Source organism: Cucurbita moschata, unplaced genomic scaffold (assembly GCF_002738365.1).
Source record: "Cucurbita moschata cultivar Rifu unplaced genomic scaffold, Cmos_1.0 Cmo_Scf00093, whole genome shotgun sequence".
Classification (NCBI taxonomy): Eukaryota; Viridiplantae; Streptophyta; class Magnoliopsida; order Cucurbitales; family Cucurbitaceae; genus Cucurbita; species Cucurbita moschata.
The window spans coordinates 449044-463304 of record NW_019268609.1 but is presented as its reverse complement, the minus strand read 5'-3'; the positions used below and the strand labels follow the sequence as shown (position 1 = coordinate 463304).

Here is a 14261-nt window from a genome sequence, read left to right as displayed (position 1 = left end):
ATAAGTACCCTCGTTTGAAAATTTTAAATATTGTTAATTTCTTTTCAAAGTAAGGTAAGGTTGAGTTAGGTTATAACCTTATTTATAGGTTGGTTGTGTTGAGACGACCAAAAAAATGTTAACCCACAAATCGAACCAATTTTTTTAGTTTCCAAAAATTCAACCCAACCTAAATAAAAAAAAAATCTAACCCAACCCAACTTTTATGATTAGGGTCAGATAGTCAGAGTTGGTCGAGTTATCGGATTATATGAACACCCGTAATAATATTGGGTAGACTTAACATTTAAAACATAAATTTTATGAACTAACTTCCGATTAAATTTATTTATTTATTAAAAAAGAAGAAAACAATTTCAATCCATTAAATCGTTAAAGTACTAGGAAGATTTTTGAAATCTTTTATCGGTCTGAATTAACTTATCTGATCAATCACACTAATAGTTCACACCGTCAACCTTTAAGATGATATTAGTGTCTTATCTACTAAGTTATACTTAGCGAACGGTGAAAATAACAAATTAATAGCTTAAAAATTTAGGTATAGATGGAGTTTAATAGAGTTTCAACATAACTTCCTTTTTCTTTACTGATTGCTTTGTCAAGCCTCTCCTTCTCCTTTGTGTTTCACACCATTAGCAGTAGCTTCTCGAGCAATAGCTTACTGACTACAACTATATCATTAGCTGACTGGTCTTGGTTGGAATGCTTTCTTTATTCCTTTCCTTAAGCAAAGGAGTCAAAAACATCTCTAACAATTGAATAGTGTAGTTTTGTAGCCAAGTCATATACTGACCAGGGTTGAACCGATAGGTCAAGAGTTTGAAGAGGTGAGTTTTGTGCTACTATGTGTCATAATTACACTCTTACGACAGGACAATGATTGTGTAACACTTATTTTAACCTAGCAAACAAGTCCGTTGTGAGCAATTTGGACTTCGCGGACAACGTTGGCGTATGCTTTAGCTTCCAGTCACGTTTGAGAGAAATGTTTTGGAAAACATGAGCGAGGAAATACGTTGAAAATCATTTGAAAAAAAATAATGTTATAAACTAAAAGCGATTAGGTAACCACAACGATTTTGATAGCATATAACTTAGGTAGGAAGAAATGACAACTAGTCATATCCTCCCGTAGTAAATTCTTGGGCATTTTAGACTTGATAGGTGTAGACATGATTTTAGTGAACAGTCAGACACCAGGTTTATGTAAGATGAAAGCATGCAAAATGAGTTTGGAACGGGAATGATGTCATGGACAACACGTCCTGGACAAGCATGATTGAGACATTCGACATGTAGTCATAAACAACACACCTTGAACAAACATGACCGTGACACTATGTGTCGCGTGAGATTCCACTCATTTTTAGTCGAGATTATAACGGATAAAAAAAAGAAAGAAATCTTGGACAAGATCCCAAGATCACCAACCTGCAATGCTAAGATTCTAACAGGTTTTGTCCACCTCTTAGGAACCTTTGCACGTTCTACTTTCATTTTTCTCATCATCATATTTGCCCCTACCAATGTTTTTTTTCTCCATTTTTGGTCAATTCATCCCAACTAATATATGTCTAATATATCCTTTTTTTTTTTAATTTGTTTTCGTGTTTCATAAGGGTGTTAAAAAAAATCTGATGATTCTACCCAATTCAACTTGTAAGGTTTGCGTTCTATTATGAACTTATTTGGGTTGAATCGGATTCAAATAAATGAAAGACGGTCTAAATTGGATTGGGTTTTGTTCATTATTTTATAAGAGTTGTTTGAGTTGAAAAAATTTACAACCCGACTCGACCTAACCCAACCCACGAACACCCCTACTTATTAATTAATAGTTGACGTAGAATGATGTTTGAAGTCATGTGTAATGAGTTCCGACAATTTAATTTGAAAAAAAAACATTAGTATCAATCAATTCACATAATGCCTCGTTCCATTGACCACCAGTTATGATTAATTTTAATTTTAATTATGATTAAGAAAAACAAAATTAGGAGACAAAAAGGGATAGAGGTCTCTCCTAAAGCCTTACATAAAATTGATGCTCTTTGAGAGAGATGATTTTGGTCAAGAAAAAATTTCACACATTTTGGGATATTAAAAAAAAAAAAAAAAAAGCTCGAGTGCGAGATTCTACTTTGGTTAGAGAGGGAAACGAAACATTTCTTACAAGAGTATAAAAACCTCTTCTTAATAAACATGTTTTGAAACCGTGAGACTGATAGCGATACATAATGAGATGAAATGGAACAAAACATTTTTTTATAAAGATATAGAAGTCTCTTCCTGGCAGACATGTTTTAAAACCGTGAGGCCGACAGCGATACATAATGGGATGAAACGGAACAAAACATTTTCTTATAAAGGTATAAAAGCTTCTTCCTAGCAGACACGTTTTAAAACCGTGAGGCTGACGGCTATGTATAATGAATTAAACCAGACAATATTTAGTAGCGATGGACTTGAACTATTTATGTAAAGATAGAAAATTCAAAACTTTAGTGGAGAGAGAAAGGAGGAGAGAGAGGAAGGGGCAATGGTAAGGCAACCACATGGGGTTTGCCACAGACAATTTGAAAGGCATAGTACTGATCGGCATTGGCTTTTTAGCAAACATATATGGTCCCAATTTTTCCCTTGTCTTAGGGCTTTCTCTTTCATACATGGTCCTCTCCCTCTCTCCTTCCTTTTCTTTTGTTTTTTCTCTCTCAACTTTTTAAATTTTCATTTTTATCATCAATTCCTTTTTTCAAACCTAATATACGATCATAAAATTACTAAATGTTCGGTCATGTAGCTAGGCTAGAGTCATTCTACATCAGTTGAAAAGAGGAACGAAACATTTTTTTATAAAGGTGTGGAGGTCTCTCCCTAACACGAGGCTGACGATGATATGTAACGAGCAAAAACGGACAATATCTACTAGCGGTAGACTTGAGCTGTTATAAATAATAATTCTGTTGTTAGACATCCAATGGGTTGTATAATTATTTGGTTCACTCCGAAAAAAAATCTTAAAATTTCTATCTCAAAAATAAAATTAGGGTTTTACTTCTATTTCAAATTAGAAATGTAATTAAAAAAAATTAATCGTATTTATATATGATTGCTCCTTGTGTCAATCAAATTACTTAAATGAAGCCTCGTGCTCGGTGAATCTTATCATAAAGTTTTGGGTTGTAATTTAAAGTTGAGTTCATTTCTTTGATCGAGTAGTTTGGGTTCATTCTTTAACCACGATTTTGTTTTTTTTTGGTAACTTTAAGTTCGATTTATTTTCGTAGGTTTTGTAGTTTAGAACTATCTTTCTAATCACGTGTTTTTTCTTAGAAAGTGTTTTATCAAAATATATATATATATATGCACAAGTGTTGTTCAATCACACATGCTGTCCGCGCATGCATGTTCAATCGTCTGCGACACATCCGACTTGCTTCTACACCAGGCCAAGTCGTTTGGTTTGATCTTTCTTTGCTCGAGGCCAAGGTCTCTTAATACAACGTCGCATCTCATCTTGTCATCTTGATCCCCATTAACATGGTTCATATGTCTTGACGCCATCCCGAGTCTCGGGGTGTCGTGAGCCATCACAACTCGCTTGGACATGCCATCAAGAACGGGCCCGCGTGTCGCTCATCTCATTGGGACTTCCCGAACATCCATCCATCCGAATTCTATCGATGCATTGGTCCTCCCATACCCATGCCATGTCATTTATGGATACCGTGCCGGATTACGGGTATATGTAACAACCTCCAATACGCGGGCTATATACACAACAAGAATATTTTTCAAATGAAAATTTAAAAATAAGAACACTAAAAACAAAATATTTATGAGATTTGTTCTAGAATTTGTGCCATAGTCGTACCGACGAAAGCGAAACTTGATAGGTTGAAGAAAAAATGGTATAAATTAAATTCATAATTTTTAAATATATATATTTAGAAAATAATATTTTTCACACATAACTAGACTAGTGGTTGACATTTGACCGTCGTCTTAAGAAATTAATTAATTGTTAATTTTTACGGTCAACCATATCAAAACCTTATAAAGATTCAACTAATCTATATATGCAATATATTGCTTGTTAAAGTGGCTACATCAACTAAAAAGTGGCATTATTGACCTCAACCACTTCCAATTATGCTAAAAAAAAACAACTATTAAGTGGTTCAAAATGGTAAGACGACGTCAAATGGGTCAAGGCCGATGTCGAGCTGCATGTGAGGGGATAACAAGGACCAAGCTGTGTGTGTGCATCAGGCTGAACGTGGCTTGGACCGACTATTGGGTTCATGGGCGTGGTTGGGATGACGAGCTGGTTTGATCATGTAGGTGGATTAGGGCATAAGTTGCTAGGTCAAGGCACGTTTGGGCTGGCATGAGTAATATGTTGAGGTCTGGGCTGGCATTTGGAGGCGGGTCGGTGTTGGCTCAACATGCAAGTTTAGTTAAGAACTTATGGCTCGTGCGACTGTGGTGCCGAGGCTGATGTTCAAAGCTTGGTTCAGTTCGAACCTGATGTTTAGAGCTTTGTTCAGTTTTGAGCTTGGTTCAGTTTCTTACTCATCCTCATTCTGATCTTTTGTACGATCTCATTGGTGCATTGGACTAATTCTAGTTCCAACAATTCGTGTTTACCTATTTCATCCCCACATGCTAGTGACATGTACCATTTTCCATATAAGGCCTCGAGCGGTGCCATACCAATAGTTGCTTGTAAATTATATTATAAGCGAATTCTATGAGGTGCAACTTGGAGCCTTAAGTGCCTGCAAAGTCCAACATGCAGGCATGATATATATCTTCCAATGTTGGTTCAAATGCTCGCTATATCCATCTGTTAGTGGGTGGAAGATAGTACTAAAGCCAAGTCGAGTGTCCAACGCTTTCTAAAGACCATGTCGAAACTACATAAAACATGGGTCTCAATTTGACAAGATCTAACACTAACACTCCATTAGTCTAGTGATCTCCCTCATATATAATTGTGTCCAATTGTTCAACGTATTAGAAGCCTTCCAAAGCAAGAAGTTAGCAAATTTGGTGATGATTAACCATATCACTGTATATTCTTTTAGCGTTTTGGGTAGACCTACGATAAAATTCGTTGCTATATTTTGTCATTTTCATTCTAGCATGCTTAAAGGTCGTAACAATCTTATTGTCCTTTCCTCTGGTGCCTTGACCTATCAGCATACTAGATAATTACAAACTCTCATATGTAAGTTTTTACATTGTGGCATTAGAAGTATTGTTTGAAGTCTTAGTACATTTTAATACCATTTTAGTGCATGGAAAGCAGTGATCTGTGAGGTTTCATTAATATCTCATTCCTCATCTCTTCACCCATTGACAAACCTAACCATCCTTGACACAACAATCGGTTGTCTATGAATCAGGGAAAACTGTCAATAGATCTTGATGTGAGCTGGCTTATTATCATAGTCAAGCTGGGATCCCCCCTATTGGAAATCTATAATTCGCTGTCATAGTGTACGTCCAAATGTGAGCTAGGACATTTGTGCCCTAGCCCCTCCGACCATAACTACTATCTCTACTCGTTCCCAATCAGCTTACATTTGTAGTTGTCTCGTAATCATAGATGACGAGTGAGTTGTCTTCTTACTCAGTGTCACAGTTGTACTTTTCCAACCGTACGACGTTGTGATCTTGACATGCTCACAACCAGCCTTAAGGAAAATTCAAGCCCCATATTTATTTTTTGCTAATTTTTATGGTTTCATTGGACCTTAGACGAGGCTTGGCTTTGCCCACTGAACATCACTTGTGTGGAATCCAAGCTTGTAAGGCCACACATGTTGCCTGCACGTGCATGTTCAATCATCTAAGACACAATTGAATTGCCTCTACACTAAGCCAAGTCATTTGACTCGACCTTGTCTTTGCTTGGGACCAAGGTCTTTTTTGTGCACCATCACATGCAACATCATCTTGATTCTCAATTAACATGACCCATATGTCTTGACACCATCCCAAGTCACAGGGTTTCATCGGCCATCACAACTCACTTGGTCATGCCATCAAAAACGAGCCCACGTGTTGATCATAACATCAGGACATCACAAAAATCCGTCCATCTAGGTTCAATCGAGGCATTGGCCCTCACATGTTCATGTCATGTTATTTATAAATTCCATACTAGATAGCGGGTGCATAATCCAACCTTCGACACATGGGCTAGGGTGCAATTCGTGTCTAATACAGTCCTTGAAAAACTCATTTAAAAGAAAGTCACCCGAGACGCTTGTCTCACAACACTCACCCTCATTGTGACATACGTATGTGCCACATAGTAGATTGCTAAGACCACAAGGCTCAGGGGTGGTGGACACCACACCCCCCCCTAACGTACATTTTGAGGCATTTTCAATTTGGCGGGTGTAGACTGTGAGTCAACAAGCTCAACTTAGCAAAAGAAGTTGTTAACTTGGAGTAATTTTATGATAACTGTTAGTAGTTATTAACTTGAGTAAGTTGAAAATTGTTAATTTTTTAGGTAGTTTCCAACTTGTGGAGAAAGTATAAGAAATTTGTTAGTGCTCTCTCCACTCTAAATATTCATCAGATGTATGCTCTATTAACAACAACATAGACAATTGAAAAGCATAAATGCCTAAGGTTCTTCTATTCTTTCTATTTTTTTTATTTGTTTCGGTATATTTCGATCATGAGTCATATCAAATATAGACATGATATTGAAAAATAGACATAAGGTGTCGTGAAGCGTCCATTTGGTGTTCGATTGACACTAAATTTGACGAGCTTTCATATTTCATATGGGTGGGTTTGACTCTAGAACCTCATGCCTAAACTTCCTCACGAACCCTAACTTTCAAGGTTAAGGCCCATGGTCCTACTCGACCCTTCAACAAACCTATCTGTGACACTCTTGTCTACTTGTTGCCTCTATCTTGCTTATGCCTCATTTACTCTTCAATGCACATGTTATATGGTGTGTTGGATAATGCACCGTTCTTGTTGGTCGCATCATGAAATTCTTCTATGTTGATCCTTGTGTGGCCGGATGGGTGCCTCTTGAGAGTCGTCGCTTTGCTTGACTCGACATGAGGGTTACAAACTATTCTCTTCATAGTATGGTTGTGACACTCAGTGTAATCTCAACAACTACGTTTATCTTCTTGTAGTCATACTGGATATCCACGTCATAGTTTTTTTTACTAGTTCTAGCCACTTTCGTTGCTCATATTTAATTCCTTCTAGATGAAGAAGTATTTTAAACTCTTATGGTTCGTAAAGTTCTAAGTCTTCTCTTTATATTGACAGTGCCTCTTGATTTTTTTTACCGACAATTGTATGTTGAGTTCCTTGAATTTTTTCGGTGCCATGCGGTATAGAGACTTTGAGATATGGTTGGTACCTAGTTCGAGCTCAATGCAAAAATCTTCTTGTGATGGAGGCACCCTTGGTAAATTCTTGAAAAATATGTCAGGGAACTCTCTCCCTATTGGTATGTCAGACCCATATGTTTCTTCCCTCTCTATGTCCACGATACTAGCTAATATGTCCTAGGTTCCTTGTTTGATAATCTCCTCATTTTTAATGGTTCCTCTCTAGCAAGTGTGTGTTGTGAGTGTCAATTGAGTGTGACTTCATTTTGTGTACCCTTAACGTCAGGGAGGGAACGTGGGTTGTGAGCACGAGAATTTTGGTGCCTCACTGAAATTCTTGCTCATTTTTTAGGTGACGATACAACTTTTTTTTTTTTGAATCTTTAAAAACTTAAGGGGGAAGAATATGTAATATTAAAAAACAAATAGAATAGTGATCGTCCACATGATGATAAAGTGACAATTGTTCAAGGGATGAGGGTGTTAAACGTAGAATAGGTCATATCTATACATAATAAGATAATCTACTGATTTACTGATTTGTTACCATGGATCGAGCAGAACCTAGATTTCCTGGTTTGTTACCATGAATAAAGGAGAATCTATGATTTCCTAGTTTGTTACCATGGATCAAGACCCACCATATAATCCTCATTATACACGTCTATAAATACATGAAGTTGTGACCCATATAGGTTACAGTGCCATTCAACCTAACATGGTATCAGAGCCAAGGTTTATTTATTAACAATGTCTGTCATATCTTCTTTCCTCCTCCCCATCCACCATCTCTAACACGATCCCATCGACCATAACGTCGACCTTTGGCTCAATCCCTCTCCTCCACGCTGTCACAATATGTCTCTCGAAAAATAACTTCATCATATGGCGCGCCCAACTCCTCCCCTATGTCTCAATCCCTCTCCTCCACGCTGTCACAATATGTTTCTCGAGAAATAACTTCATCATATGGCGCGCCCAACTCCTCCCCTACCTACAGAGTACGAAACTTAAGGGCTACCTCAATGGCATCATTGCCGCACCTGACAAGCTGGTCCCTTCCTCAATCGCTGTTGGTGCTGACCTCGTCTCTAATCCAGCCTATGATCGTTGGTATGATCAGAATCAACAGGTCCTTAACGACCTTCTCTCCTCCATATCTGAGGAGATTCTTCACGATGTGGTTGCCGCTACTACGTCCAAGGAGGCATGGGATACCCTGCAGTGGATGTTTTCTTCGTCAACTCGTGCTCGCACTGTTCAGATCCGTGTTGAGCTCGCCACGTCCAAGAAATGTGATTTATCTGCTGTAGATTATTTTTCCAAGATCAAAGGGTTGGCCACCGAGATGGCCGCCACCAGCTCTACCTTGCGGGATGATGACGTGATCGCGTATCTCTTCGCTGGTCTTGGCCTTGACTATGATCCCTTCGTCACCTCGATGACTACCAAGAGTGAAGCCCTCATGCTTGATGATGTGTTTGCACATCTAATGATGTTTGAAGCTCGCCAACTACAACATCAAGCTGAGCTTCAGTTAAATTCTGGATCTTCGACCAATTATGCTGGTCATGGTAGTCAGTAGAAGAACTGTGGGCTCAGGGATCGTGGTCGTGGCCGTTCTCAAGGTGCGCACCCTCTCGTCCTACTGGTGATCTTTGTGACCTTTTTGCTCGACCTTCTTGCCAAATCTACGGCAAAGTGGGGCATACTGTCGTTTGCTGCTAGCTTAGGATGAATGAGTCTTATCAAGATGAACCTCCTTCTGCGGCATTGATGGCTACTTTCTCTTACAAGATTGATCCAAATTGGTACAGTGGCACAGGTGCCACTGATCATATCACTAGTGACCTAGATCGTCTCGCTGTGCGTGAACACTATCATGGGATGAACAAGTTCAAGTCGACAATGGAGCAGGTTTGTATATTTTGCATACTGGTCATTCTTCACTTAATACTGTTGCTCATCCTCTTGCATTGCGTAATATTTTGCATGTGCCTGAAATTTCCAAACATCTTCTTTCCATTCATAAATTTTCTCGTGATAGTGACGTATTCTTTGAATACCATCCTTGGCATTTTTCTATTAAGGATCGACGATCGAGGAAAAGTCTTCTAGACGGGAGGTGTGAGTCTGGTCTCTATCCTATTAAGCCATCTGATGTCGATGATCTCAAGCATGCTTTAGTTAGTAGATCTCTATCCTATTAAGCCATCTGATGTCGATGATCTCAAGCATGCTTTAGTTAGTAGATCTACTACTCACGCCCAATGACATGCATGTCTTGGACATCCTTCATCTCAAGTAGTAAAGTCAATTTTACGTCTCAATAATATTTCGTGTGCTAGTGAGTCACCTTTGCTAGTTTGTAATGCGTGTTAGTTAGCAAAAAGTCATTAGTTACCGTGCACTAGTTCCTTCATAGGTCTTTGTCACCTTTCAAACTTATTTTTTCGGATGTTTGGGGCCCTGCACCTCCATCTATTGGGGGCTTTAAATATTATATCAGCTTCATTGATGATTTTAGTAAATTTTCGTGGATCTATTTTATGCATGATCGTACAGAAGCTTCTCGTATACTTTTGCAGTTCCAAGCTCATGTTGAGCGCCTCCTAGATACTAAAATCAAGTATGTCCAGTCTGATTGGGGTGGAAAATATCAGAAATTCAGAACCCATTCTTTCGTTCCCTTGGAATTGCTCATCTTGTTTCGTGCCCTCACAAGCATCAACACAATGGGTCTGCTGAACGTAACCACCGTCATGTTGTTGTACTTAATAAATTTTGGGATGACGCGTTTCTTACAGCCACATATCTCATCAATCGTCTTGCTACTCGTGTCATCGATAACAAATGCCCCTTAAAGCGTCTTTTTCATACCCCCACTAAATTACTCCTTACTAAAAGTTTATGGATGTGCTTGTTGGCCTCATCTTCGCCCTTATAACAAATACAAGCCCTCTTTTTGATCCAAGGAATGTGTCTTTCTAGGCTACAGTTCTTTACATAAAGACGTCATATTTGATGAGAATGTTTTTCCGTTCAAGAAAGTCCCACCCAGTTTTTCTCCAACCTTGCAGCCGACGCACAATGCCCCTGATTTGTGCACCTTGCATTTGGATAACAACAGTACTAATTTAGAGAATAATCATATGCATATATCTATGCCTACTAACTATTTGGATGCATAAAATCTAGAGCCTACTAACCCTCTGCGTCACCGTTGTTAGATAAAAGCTATGGTTTTATTCACACGTTTTCTTTAATTTCGTTAGTTGTTTTTTACTTTTAAATATCTGAATTAATGCTCCCTATTTAATGGAAGAGCGTATTTTTTGTTGGCCATTTTGGCCAACTTTGTGCGTAAGGTTTGTGCCACCTCCTAAATTTAGGATAGGTTAGTTGTTTAAATATGTGAAACTGAATCAAATAACAACCATTAGGTCTTCAGCAAATATTTCTCTCTCCTTTTCTTTTCCGTTATTTTTTTCTTCGAACAAGTTTTCCTTTTGCCGGTTTTTACTTATCGACGTTTTCCTCTCAATTGTCAGAAGTCAACAAGTGGTATCAGAGCCTAGTTTAATCCACCGGTGGTATATCATTGAAAAGGAGCCAACTTTATCAACAGCCAAGTTGAATAGCTCAAGTAGTTAGAGCGTCGACCAATAACACATAGGTCTCAGGTGACAAGGTCCAACTACAACGAGTGGGCCTTGTTGATGCGCGTCAACCTACAGGCACAACGGTTGTGGCATGCTGTCGAGCCAGAGGAAGAAGAAACAATCGAGTACTGGGAGGATCGGCTGGCGTTCGCCACCATATTACGGTCTGTGTTAGGATCGCACAACAACGCACACACTCGATCTAGATGAACACAAGGAAAAGGATAGAGAAAATTGCAAGGAGAACTCTGGCTAAAAGAATTTTGTATTGATTTGATGATTTCAGGCATGTACAACAAGAGAGAGTACAGAGAATAAAAGGTACATCTTCAAAGCTTTACTGGACGGGATATATATATATGGTTCAGTCTACTAAATATAGCTTTACCAGATTTAACCATCTACTATATATAGCTATTTACCATATATAGCTTTACCGGATATAGCTTTACCATATATGGCTTTACCAAATATAGCTTTACCGGATATAGCCGTTGACCAAGCTATAAATACAGGGAGCAGACTCCATAACTCAACAATTCTCCCACTTGGAGACTGATCCTACACCATACCAATTAGAGCTTTGCATAACCTTAATTTTCCAACATCAACACATTTTGTCAACATGTCTGCTGGATTCTTTGCACCCTCTATCTTCTCCAAACACATATCGCCTTCTTCCACTAACCTGCGAGTGAAATGGTACCGTCTTCTAATGTGTTTTGTCCTTGAATGATAGACTGGGTTTTTCACCAACTGTATGACACTCTGACTATCTGTATGAAGGATCTTCTTGCACTGCTTCCGGCCTAATTCTTCTAGATAGTCTGTCATCCATATCATCTCCTTTCCAGCTTCAGCTATAGCCACGTACTCAGCTTCAGTAGATGAAAGAGCAACGCATTTCTGAAGTTTGGACATCCAACTCACTGCTGTTCCATCTATAGTGTAGATATACCCAGATGTGCTCTTGCTGGAGTCTACATCTCCACTCAGATCAGCATCCACAAAACCTTGTAGAACTACTTTGCCATTGCCATAACAAAGTGTAGTATTGGATGTACCTCTCAGATATCTCAGAAGTCATTTCACAGCTTCCCAATGTTCCTTCCCTGGATTTGTCATGTACTTGCTAACAACTCCCACTGCATGTGTTATGTCAGGTCTAGTGCAGACCATAGCATACATCAAACTCCCAACTGCAGAAGCGTACGGAACTGATGCCATGTGCTCACGTTCCTCAACTGTCTTGGGAGATTGCCCCTTTGACAATTTAATATGATTTGCCAAGGGGGTAGTCCTGGGTTTAACGTTATTCATCTTGAATTTGGACAACACCTTCTCAATGTACTATTCTTGGGATAGATTTAATGTGCCAGCACATCTATCTCGAGAAATCCTCATCCCACGGATCTGCTTCGCTGCACCTAAATCTTTCATCTCAAATACTGAAGACAAGCTTGCCTTCAGGTGGTTTATCTCCCTCATACTTGATCCAACAATTAGTATATCATCGCACAACAACGCACACACTCGATCTAGATGAACACAAGGAAAAGGATAGAGAAAATTGCAAGGAGAACTCTGGCTAAAAGGATTTTGTATTGATTTGATGATTTCAGGTATGTACAACAAGAGAGAGTACAGAGGATAGAAGGTACATCTTCAAAGCTTTACTGGACAGGATATATATATGGTTCAGTCTACTAAATATAGCTTTACCAGATTTAACCATCTACTATATATAGCTATTTACCATATATAGCTTTACCGGATATAGCTTTACCATATATGGCTTTACCAAATATAGCTTTACCGGATCTAGCCGTTGACCAAGCTATAAATACAGGGAGCAGACTCCATAACTCAACAGTCTGTGCCCCTAGAGATGCTGGCATCTCTCTCCACCAAGCATACCGCGCAATCAGCATAGGAGGGTATCAAATCCCGTCAGGTTGGTGTGCAGCAAGTGCGGGAATCTAACATCGAGCAGCTATGGAAGGAGCTCTCAGAGATCCATTTTAAGGACGGTGAATCCGTCGATGACTTTTCAATGTAGATCACGAGGCTCGCCAATAGCATCACCACTCTCGGTGGGAGCATCAGCGAGACAGAAATCGTGAAGAAGATCCTACAGGTCGCTCCCAATCACCTCGAGCAAGTCACGATTTCAATCGAGGCATCACTTGATGTGAATGACCTAACGATGGAAGAGGTGACCCGAAGACTGCGTAATGTCGAGCAGCGAAAGAAGAATGCTGCTTCGGTTATCAACAAGGAGAGTCGTCTACTCCTCACTGAGGATGAATGACTTGCACGCCTAAAGCTTCGCGTCAACACCGGCGAGAGCAACGGGTTCTCCAGCTGCAAAGGCGTTAAGAAGCCATGGAAATCTCGCGGGCGCACGCGCGAGAAAGAGGGGGATCAAAAGAAGGAGTCAACCGATGGCGGGCTACAATGCCTGAACTGCGGGAAGAAGGGCCACCGAGTAAGAATTGCTGGAGCAAGCTCAAGAACAAAGAGAAGGCCCATGTGGCTCGATCCGAAGAGGAAGAGCCGACTCTTTTTTCATGGTAAGTGCATTGGTCTTATCCGACATCCCCAATTTCGATTCCAAATCCACAGAGGTGGAGGTAATCGAAGTCGGCATAACTGCTCCTCCGGTGAGCATCGAACCCGATGAAGAGCTCCAGCTGGGCGTAACAAAGGCACCAACTGGGGAGCCGATTCAACTGAAGGAGGAGCGAGTGTTCGCTCAGATCGGCGAGAGGGGCGAGCAGCATGAGCACCAGCGATGGTTTCTCGACACAGGGGCAACAAACCATATGACCGAGACTTCGCGGGACGGTAAAATTCAGCGACGGCTCCGTCGTCGAGATCGAAGGGTGCGGCACCATCCTGTTCGTTGACAAGGGAGGCGAGCACCGCAAGCTGACCGACGTCTACTTCATCCCGAGGCTCAAGGCTAACCTTGTGAGCCTGGGTCAACTTGATGAGGCCGACTGTTTCATTTCCATCGAGCACGGGTTACTCAAAATCTTCGATGATCAACGACGGCTGCTCACGCAAGTTCGAAGCATGACAAACCGTCTTTACATCTTGGAGTTTGAGATAGAGCAACCGATCAGCCTTTCGGCCTGGACCGAAGAAGTATTTTGGAGGTGGCACGCAAGGTATGGGCACCTGAACTTTCCTAGTCTACAAAAATTACACA

The 14261-nt window shown here is 40.0% G+C and overlaps 1 non-coding gene across 1 annotated transcript; it reads left to right on the top strand.

The window, feature by feature from the left end:
* Nucleotides 1-8751: 8751 nt before the first annotated feature.
* LOC111439422 lies at nt 8752-8891 on the top strand. The gene has a single exon (XR_002709801.1). It is a non-coding gene; the product is annotated as a small nucleolar RNA Z247 (small nucleolar RNA).
* Nucleotides 8892-14261: the final 5370 nt, after the last annotated feature.